This window comes from Schistocerca americana, chromosome 3, assembly GCF_021461395.2.
Source record: "Schistocerca americana isolate TAMUIC-IGC-003095 chromosome 3, iqSchAmer2.1, whole genome shotgun sequence".
Classification (NCBI taxonomy): Eukaryota; Metazoa; Arthropoda; class Insecta; order Orthoptera; family Acrididae; genus Schistocerca; species Schistocerca americana.
In genome coordinates, this window is record NC_060121.1 from 367,366,872 (window position 1) to 367,377,411 (window position 10,540).

The 10,540-nt window shown below is 43.4% G+C and overlaps 1 non-coding gene across 1 annotated transcript; it reads left to right on the plus strand.

Moving 5' to 3' along the window:
• The first annotated feature begins 5,979 nt into the window (after positions 1–5,979).
• Trnat-ugu lies at positions 5,980–6,054 on the plus strand. The gene has a single exon. It is a non-coding gene; the product is annotated as a tRNA-Thr (tRNA).
• The last annotated feature ends 4,486 nt before the right edge of the window (positions 6,055–10,540 follow it).

Sequence of the window (10,540 nt, forward strand, 5' to 3'; positions counted from 1 at the left end):
TGTTGAACGCGAAATTTAAAACTTTGGCTTTCGTTCGGCTATCTTCAACTGTCTCGTCAGACAGATCAACAGGTGACTGGATGGAAACCTTAGAGCGGCTTAGCGATTTTGCACAGGTCCAAAATTTTCTCTGGTTCTCTGCCTTTTGCTAAGGTATGACGGCGGTAGTCGTATGCTTCGAGCATAAATCTTTTCACAGACGCACGAATCTCTAGCAACCTTTGCTTGTTGTAATTTTCGCGTTCTCTTTTGAACCGAGAGTGCAACAGCCTCTGCTTTCTCAGCATTTTCTGTATACCGAAACGCGTCATACGAGCAATAAAGCCGTTCTTTGCCTGATGTTTGACTTTTACCATTGCGACCCAGTCAGTCTGAATGGAGAACTACTGATTATTACAGTAATGGCCACCTGCCCCCTGCTTGACCTTATGTCACATTTGTATTATTGAAATTAAAACATTATCAAAAATATTGGAATCCCTGGGCCGATATCATGCCATCAAGAATGTCGGTCCCGGAACGAATGAACTATCTGTATGCATAATTAAGTTTGTACGAAACCATCAGCGCATGAGTGCTGTTGGCACCTGAAAAATTTTTTTTCCCTCGCTGCTGTTCCTTCCAAAACCAAGTTAACTATTTCGGAATGTATAAGCAGATGATCTACTGATAAGGATTTTTCACAGATTTCTTCCTTCATCTGCTCTCTCTAGTACCTACTCATTTTGTAATTCGTTAGTAAGTTAAATTGCTTGCACTTCTATAGCACACCATTTCAAATTATTCGGGATTTCATTGATTTATATTATTATTTTAGGTGGAAAGACTAGGGACTGTCTAATAATAATCATAATAGTAATAATAATATTAATTAGTTGTATTAATGAATATAATTAATACAGTGAATATAATTAATACATTAATGTCAGTCATGTTAACATGATTATGCTTCCAGAATTCTGGAAACATCCCCCAGGCTGTGGCTAAGCCATGTCTCCGCAATATCCTTTCTTTCAGGAGTGCTGGTTCTGCAAGTTTCGCAGGAGAGCTTCTGTAAAGTTTGGAAGGTAGGAGACGAGGTAAAGCTGTGAGGACGGGGCGTGAGTCGTGCTTGGGTAGCTCAGTTGGTAGAGCACCTGCCCGCGAAAGGCAAATGTCCCGTGTTCGAGTCTCGGTCCAGCACACAGTTTTAATCTGCCAGGAAGTTTCATGATTATGCTTGGTAATTTTTTCATAGCATTAAGTCCCAACGAATGGGAGTAACGACTAACTATCAGAAATGCATCATGTTAATACAGAAGGAATTAAATCAGAAGAAGGTGACTAGCTCGTGGGCGGGCGGAAAAAAAAGTCAGTAGATGAGAAGCTGATAGAAATAGATAGGCATGTGTCATAACGCTGTTGCATTGCTATATACGTGGAGTACATTTAGGGTTCAAATGGTTCAAATGGCTCTGAGCACTATGGGACTCAACTGCTGAGGTCATTAGTCCCCTAGAACTTAGAACTAGTTAAACCTAACTAACCTAAGGACATCACAAACATCCATGCCCGAGGCAGGATTCGAACCTGCGACCGTAGCGGTCTCGCAGTTCCAGACTGCAGCGCCTTTAACCGCACGGCCACTTCGGCCGGCGTACATTTAGGGTACACCGAGAAGTAATTACAGGAAATTACTCGATCTTCCCCAATTGCAGCGTGGTTTTGGATCAGACACACCGGCCGCAGTAGCCGACCGGTTCTAGGCGCTTCACTCCGGAACCGCGCGCTGCAGGTTCGAATCCTGCCTCGGGCATGGATGTGTGTGTTGTCCGTAGGTTAATTAGGTTTAAGTAGTTATAAGTCTAGGCGACTGATGACCTCAGTTGTTACGTCCCGTAGTGCTTAGAGCCATTTGAACCATTTGATCGGACACGGGTTACTAGTCAGTTCCTTCCAGGACCATGTAACTCAAACGAAGAAGAAGATGGCGAAAGATTTAAGTTCAACCAAGATATTTAGTATATAAGATCTTATATTGCAAATTATAGAATGACGTTAGGTATATGATATGCAAGAAGAGGTGTTGAGGAGTCTAATGACTAATATACAATTGAAGTGATCATGCCACCTCTCTAGTCGCACCCAGAGAAAGTGAACACAGGAAATGCTGACGTGTCATTTAACACCCAAGTACTTAGGGCTGTTTGGGACGATTTGAAGCTAACAATCCCAGGAAGAGACCCTTTTCTGTGTCATCTGGCACGAAGTGACCTTGCTTGGGTTCCTACACAAGGCTATATGTTTCAAATGCTTCGTTCTGTGTCGTTATAAGCACAAGACGCTGCCTTCCGGATAGCTTAACGGCCTGATCTTCCTGTGTGACGATAATATGAGGCTTCAGAAAATGGCTCAAATGGCTCTGAGCACTATGGGACTTAACATCTGTGGTCATCAGTCCCCTAGAACTTAGAACTACTTAAACCTAACTAAGCTAAGGACATCACACACATCCATGCCCGAGGCAGGATTCGAACCTGCGACCGTAGCAGTCGCGCGGTTCCGGACTGCGCGCCTAGAATCGCTCGGCCACCGCGGCCGGCGAGGCTTCAGGAACACCCCACAATAATGTCTACTACAGGTCAGAGCTTACCGCCAAGGCCAATAGCTGGTGTGACACGTGCTGATGGAAATCGCACGATTACGCGCTGCCGCGTCCGCTTATCTAACAGCCGGCTTATCTGTGCTGGCGCCACAACACGGCGTCTTGTACAGCCAGGTCCCGTGTCTTGGCGCGGGATGGCTGCTGCCTCTGATTTACTTACGTGTCTCCGCTGTTTACAGTGCACACTGTTTGTTTACATGCTGATCTTGCAGGAAAAAAGCTGTTATCGTGCCTATGTCCTTACGATAAGAGCGCGCGATACACCCGCACTTCAAGAGCGCTCAGATTCTTGACTTCGGGTGCGTCCGTGCTCAAAACGCATCCCCTTAGGAAAATTTGTGGCGCGGTTACTGGTCTTGTGTCGAGTGCAGGGTCTAGGCCACTCATATAAAGTACTTCCAAGAAGAGATCGATATCCATAAAAGAAGCAACAATCCATAAAAGAAGCAACAATCCATAAAAGAAGCATCAATAGTGGCAGCAATTCAAAAGAATTGCCAGTAGTATTGTAAATTGGACTTTCACTAAGTTTGCTGTCTGGAACCATAAACTGGATATAATTTACGAGCAGCAAACATCGTCTGCATTGTGAAAATAAGAAAATAATATCGTTAACCTTCTTCCACAATGTGCTGAGCTGTGAAGACTCTTGCGAATCCTACATCCTGTTGGTAATTCTGGCGTTTGCTCCATCGTCATGACGATGTTGGTCTCCTTGGTCCGTATGCTTATATCCTTTTGTGAAAACGAGCACTGTGAAGTCGACTTTTCTAGGACAAGAATCTTCGAAGACAAATCCCGCTAACACAGAGACTAAAGTGCCCCCCCCCCAACCTCTCCCCTCCCTCCCCACAAACACACCCTTTTCCCCCAAATCAGGGTGTACAGCGCACAGAGCCCATAACACGGCCAAGGGGCACAAATCTCGATGTAAAACTGCTGCACACTGGTAACGAATGGCAAGATAAACGAAATTATGAAAAACTAAATGTACGGGTATATGTGCCACAGTAAAGTATGAGAAGCCCTGCTGAACAATGACGTACAGAAAGACACAGGTGATATTGTCAAATAAATGTATCACAGAAGTAAAATTTGTGTCAAAGTAGGATACGAGGAAACGTATAGGATAGAGTTGTGGATATTTAAAAGAAAAAGAACTTTCACAAGTACTTTTTTGTATTCGTCGTGGGTGATATAATGCAAAAGGTGGATGACATAGTTGGAGAGGACAGTGATAAGTTAAAGATCATTGCCGGCTACCTAATGATTTGGGGGACCACGGAAGTTGAAATTCAGCTCCAAACAGATGCATGGAAGATGTGGTTCGATTATGTGGTATGAGTTTTACGACGAGGAAGTTTGAATTCAAGACAGTAGCCAGCAAGAATGAGAAGAGCATGCAGGACCCATGTTGGATGGGAAACCGTCGAAGACATCTGACAGCCTGAATTGGTAAAACAAATGAAAGAAATGATGAAGCAGTCAATGAGGGAATGAGGCACGCCATAGTATTTCTGGAAAGTTTGGTGTGGAATATAGATGTCCCACAACAGACCAAAGATATGACACATCGATCCAGCTGTATGTCTACCCTGATGTAAGATTCTGCTATGTGAGCCGTAAGGAAAAGGGATTTAAGTCAGGCGGAGCAATGTGAAATGACATTTCACAAAAGAAGAGTGTGCATACCAAAAATGGACGGAATAAGAAACAAGAAATTGGGAAGGTCATAAAGTTAATGCCATTACGATAGCAGACTCAGCAAAGCTTTAGTAATACAGACAAGCAAAAAGTGACTTGTTGCAGAGAACGAATAAAGGCGGATGAATTCTGCTCGAAGGCAATCTAAGGTCAACCAATAGCTCTGGACCTACATCTGATCGAATATGCCCGTCGAAACCTGAATTTTCATGTAATAGAATATGGTTCAGATGTAACACTACGGCCATGTTCGGCTCTAACATCTAACTGCTTGAAATTATCTGTCATCTTTATTATCAGACGCTTTATTTGTACTTACTTTATTCCCTATGTTTTGTCTTTCTTTTTAGAAAGTATGCCCGGTAATAAAAACGTTTATTGAAAGTACGCACCAATCCTTATTCGCAGTGACATACTAGGTTTTTGAGAGATAACTGCTGTGAATTAATCCTTCCAAGCGTGCTAAAAGAGTGTCTGTCAGCTTATTTTTTCAATACTTTATTTTGAAGCATCTGAAGCATATAAGCAGAAGTATAAAATTCTTCGGCACAGATATCTGGCTTGATATAATATACGATGTTTTAATTACGGTTGTTTAATTGAAACAAACAGACTATGCAGTTGTAATCTACAAATTAAACGAAATTACTTTGTATACAAATCAGTCAGATTCCGTTCAAATTTATTTTTGAATTTTCATAGGTGTCTTGGCTTTTCTGTGTTTTTATCGTTTCTGGTTCAATCAATCTATACTACTACAAAAAGACAAGTCTTTGTTAACTCTGTTAGCAAGAACCTTTAAAAATTCTTGACCCATTTACTTCTGATATCTGCACGATACTCTAATAAAGTCTCTCAAGGACGTAGGATAAAGGGGAAAGGTTTTTAACAAAAATCTCAAAAAGTCCTCGACCATTCACTTCAAATATTAAATTTTACACAATAAATTTGTACGGACATATGCTATATATTTTCGCAGTACAGGATTTTCTTTCTCGCATCCAGGTTTTGCAGAAAATCTTAACATTGTTGTTTAAAAAATATACAGTCTATGTCGATCCGAATGTTTATTAGAGTATCATATAAAATGTGAAGTAAATCGTTTAAGAACCTTTAGACATTTTTGCTAACAATGTTTCCCTTTTATATGTTATATGTGACATGTGACATTGTAGACAAAAACATCGAAAAGTACTTTACCAGTTTACTTCTAATTTTTAAACAATACTCTAATAAAAATTTGGCCAGAAATGACTACAAGTTTAATATATATAGTATACACACATGTTTCTATTATACAGTGTGTTTCCGTAAGAGCGTGCAAAAATATAACAGGGCATAGAGAATCCTACACTAAACAATTTGATGTAGGAAACCTGGGGTCGGAGAAGCCAAAGAACAGATACCATCTTCATATAGTTAAGGCTATCCGGCCATTGACCTTTTTCTTCTGTGCTGGATGCAAACGCATTGCCCGAACTCTTACGGGACTCGGTAAGAGAAGTCTGCCGCGAGTAATGAGTGTAATGGGCAGGGGCTCAACGAATATAGTTCGCGGACATTAAGTTGCGAATGTAAGTCTCACGGGGAGCGTGCAAGGGATAAAACCCTGCAATCACACTATCCTCTGTGCCCTCGGTGGCTCAGATGGATAGAGCGTCTGCCATGTAAGCAGGAGATCTCGGGTTCGAGTCCCGGTCAGGGCACACATTTTCAACTCTCCCCGTTGATGTATACCAACACCTGTCGACAGCTTAGGGTCTTGATTTAATTATCATTTCACGTGCTGTTTTGTTTTCTTCCTTACTAAACAGGGAAAGTTGCATGCATGGCTTATGGGCCTGTGATCCGAAAACTCCTACAGAAACAAATCCTCCAAAACTTAGTAATCCTACCTATTCGGAGATTAGAACTATGCGGAATACTGTCATTGAAGCTGTTATCCTCACAGATACAAAAGCAGAATAGGTCTCTCTCGTACCCTTTTATCAATTATGCCAACGTATACACCCATTCATTTTAAGTGACTTCATTTCCCAACCAAATTTTTCTTTGCAATAAGAATGAACAACCCTCAAGGTCATGGAGAAAGGAGCGCGCAGATGGGGAGAGACAAGGAGGAGGAAACTAGGACGTATATCCAATTCTAATATATACCTAACAATAGCGATGCAGTGCCGGTTCACTGGAATATTAGAAAAACGCTTTAAATGCAAACAGACCGGCAATCTGTGAAGGTCCTAGGTTTCTATCATGATGCACTGAATCTTGCGTAATACTGGCCTTCAGTGATATTTCAAATTGTGTAAATGATAATTTAATCCGGAATACTATACGTAATTCTGAGCTTGTCGTGGTTGACGGCATATGAATGACGTTATAATTGCCATTACACATGTAGCCGCCTTTGGTGTGCAGTTACTATCAGAGTGATAGGGGCGGCATGTGGCGGTTTGGTTTGACAGCATCAAATGGCACTGTATTTTCGTATCCAAGTAACAGTATGACAGTAGCACTGATGGCGACCACATTGAAATCCAGCAGGAAAATATTTTTTTGCTGTACTGGTGGTTTGGAATAATAAGCATTACGCAAATTTTTTGTTTGTAATTCAAACGCTTAAAAAACCTCAGACATCATATGTAACTTTGGACCTGCAGCCCTTTACAAAACGATAAGAATAAGATAAATTCAGGGGTTGAACCAAAATATGAAAACACCCGGAAAAATACGTACTTGAACATAAATGCAGATGAAACTTCCTGGCAGATTAAAACTGTGTGCCGGACCGAGACTCGAACTCTGTACTGGCAGAAGTGAAGCTGTGAGGACGGGGCGTGAGTCGTGCTTGGGTAGCTCAGATGATAGAGCACTTGCTCGCGAAAGGCAAAGGTCCCGAGTTCGAGTGTCGGTCCGGCACACAGTTTTAATCTGCCGGGAAGTTTCATATCAGTGCACACTCCGCTGCTGAGTGAAAATCTCATTCTGGATAAATACAGATGTTACTCAAGCACACAGGTTGCTCTGTTGTGTCTGGCCACGAACAGCACCTGTGCAATGTCCTCAGTGCGTTCCAAGTATCAGTCGCTGTCATAAGAGTGTTCCATGCAGTTGTGAGTGCATTACGTCGAAGCTAAGTGTATTCAAACGTGGGCCAATTGCTGGTGATCATTTGGTGGTTACTTCCGCATCCAAGGGAGCCAAAGTGTTTGGCGTTCCATGTGGCACCGATCTACACACGGCAGAAAGTGAAAGAGGATAAACAACATCCGCTAAGTAACATCGCGGATGAAAATGTATGATGAGTGATCGTCACAGATGGCCATTGAAGAGGATTGTGACGAAAAAGAGGATGAGGACTGCAGAACTGAATGTTAAATTTGCGAACACTGTCAACACCAAAACAAAATGAAGACAGCTCCATAAGCAGGGAATTGGAGGGTGAACTGAAAATCCAGTACCATTCATCAGTGTAGCAAATTCCCGTAACAGAAATCGTGGTGCCGAAGCCATATAACGTAGACTATTCAGCAATCAAAAAAAGTAAGTCCAATTTCTGGTCCTGTTTACGTCCCAAGGGTGAAACATGGCGGGGGTTTTGGTGATGATTTACGCTGCCATTTTGTTGCATTCTGTAGGCTTCATGGTAAATCTGCAAGGTCGCATTACTGCCAAGCATTATGTGACAATTTTGGATGATCAGGTCCGTACCATGGTACAGTGTTGTTCCTCCAACGCTAATGCTATGTCGAAAGTCACCCATACACGGGGACAAGGAAAAGGAAAAGTTATGATGCAGTCAGGTGCTTTTCTTTCAAGTAAATGAATGTAAAGTCAGTATTTCGCATGTATTTAACAGTGACTGAGCTGAACTTTTCAAAGATTATTTTCAAACCGCCATTCGGCTTCCAAAATATTAAAATTCCCCATGCCCGCAGGTCTTGCCCTCCTGGGTACCACAGTCACCAGATCTCATTATGACTGAGCCTTAGTGGTCTGCTTTGGAGAGAAGGGTGTGTGATCGCTATCTTCCTCCAACATCATTACCTGACGCTGCGACTATTTTGCATGAAGTATGCTATAAGATTTCCTTGACAACCATACAGGACGTATGTTTATTCATTCCAAGGCGACTGGTAACTGTTTTGAACACCAATGGTTATTTTACGTCGTATTAGCCATGTTAATGTGTTGTGTTTTTGGTGTTTCTATATTTGTGTCCAAACCAACCCCTGCACGTCGGCAAGAATTTTGGATTTGATCAGCTACTTGCGGGAGGGGGGGGGGGGGGTCTTTATTATGTACCCAAACGTAAGCACAGGCAGAGCTCAACATGATTTTGAGATCAGAAAAATTATCAGCAGGAGACAGAAGCGCACCAAGTGTGATTTGGTGTGTCTAATACAATGTCTAGGGCTCTTGGTTTCACAGCAAAGCTCTTAAGACGTTTTGTCATGTAAGACTGACGACAAGACTGACACAAATCGACCAGCTACATTATTAAAACTTCAATATTTTGCTCAGTCGTTCCGAAATATTCATAAAGGGAAAACTACTCGTGCCGACGGGTTTGCGCTATGTGCTTTTAAACTGAAGGGGAAAACAATGATTGCAAGTCGTTCAAGATGGTCCTAGACTCGGTTACTCAAGAGACGGGCATACTCCCATGTGAATTTTCTCTGAGAACCACTGCCACTTGAGTTTGCTAAACATCTCCGTAACGCTATCACGCTTACCAAATAACCCTGTGACGAAACGCGCCGCTCTTCTTTGGATCTTCTGTATCTCCTCCGTCAACTCGATCTGGTACGGATCCCACACTGATGAGCAATACTCAAGTATAGGTCGAACGAGTGTTTTGTAAGCCACCTCCTTTGTTGATGGACTACATTTTCTAAGGACTCTCCCAATGAATCTCAACCTGGTACCCGCCTTACCAACAATTAATTTTATATGATCATTCCACTTCAAATCGTTCCGTACGCATACTCCCAGATATTTTACAGAAGTAACGGCTACCAGTGTTTGTTCCGCTATCATATAATCATACAATAAAGGATCCTTCTTTCTATGTATTCGCAATACATTACATTTGTCTATGTTAAGGGTCAGTTGCCACTCCCTGCACCAAGTGCCTATCCGCTGCAGATTTCCCTGCATTTCGCTGCAATTTTCTAATGCTGCAACTTCTCTGTATACTACAGCATAATCCGCGAAAAGCCGCATGGAACTTCCGATACTATCTACTACGTCATTTATATATATTGTGAAAAGCAATGGTCCCATAACGCTTCCCTGTGGCACGCCAGGGGTTCATGCACGACTGACAAAGTTGCGCCCACACGTACCGTTTTATTTGACAAATCCGCCACGATCGTGGTAGACTGACTACAAAACGTTAGATGTATACCACACTTAATGAGTGACCGATGGTTTGCTCTCTGTATGGCGTCGTGGCATTTGCGAGAATTTTGGCAGTGAGCCTGGAAAAAGGAGAGATGGGGGAGGGGCTGTGCTGTCGCGTTGTGCGCCGCGGCGGTTAACTGGGGCACGCGTCTGCAGGCGATGAGTTAATCGCGCATTGTGCGCGCAATTCTTTCTCAGGCAGCTGCGGGCCGGAAGCGCAGGCCGGCAAAAAGCAGCGCAGCCGCCGCCGCCGCCGCCAGCTGCCGGCCGGCCTTCGCCTCCGCGTCCACTACAATACGCGCTACGCTACTACACACACTCCACTACAGCCGGCCCACCGCACGCCGTCACTGTAGGCGGAAACACCTGCTGGCGGCCCGTGTGCGTCATTCTTACCGACACCTTCTCGTGCAGCAGACCTGACTATGCGGCCGTGACGTCACTGCTATCAGGCGGCAGCAGCCCAACACCTGCATGACGCCGCCCTCACACGGGACGCGAAAGCTGATGTGAACGAGCTACTACACGAGTTTTGTGTCGTCTGTTCCGGTTATTTCACTTTGAGGAGGCAGTGCCGCGCGTGAAACACGAAATAAGTTCAAGAAATGTTCAAATGTGTGTGAAATCTTATGGGACTTAACTGCTAAGGTCATCAGTCCCTAAACCGACACACTACTTAACCTAAGGACAAACACACACAGCCATGCCCGAGGGAGGACTCGAACCTCCGCTGGGACTAGCCGCACAGTCCATGACTGCAGCGCCTTAGACAGCTCGGCTAATCCC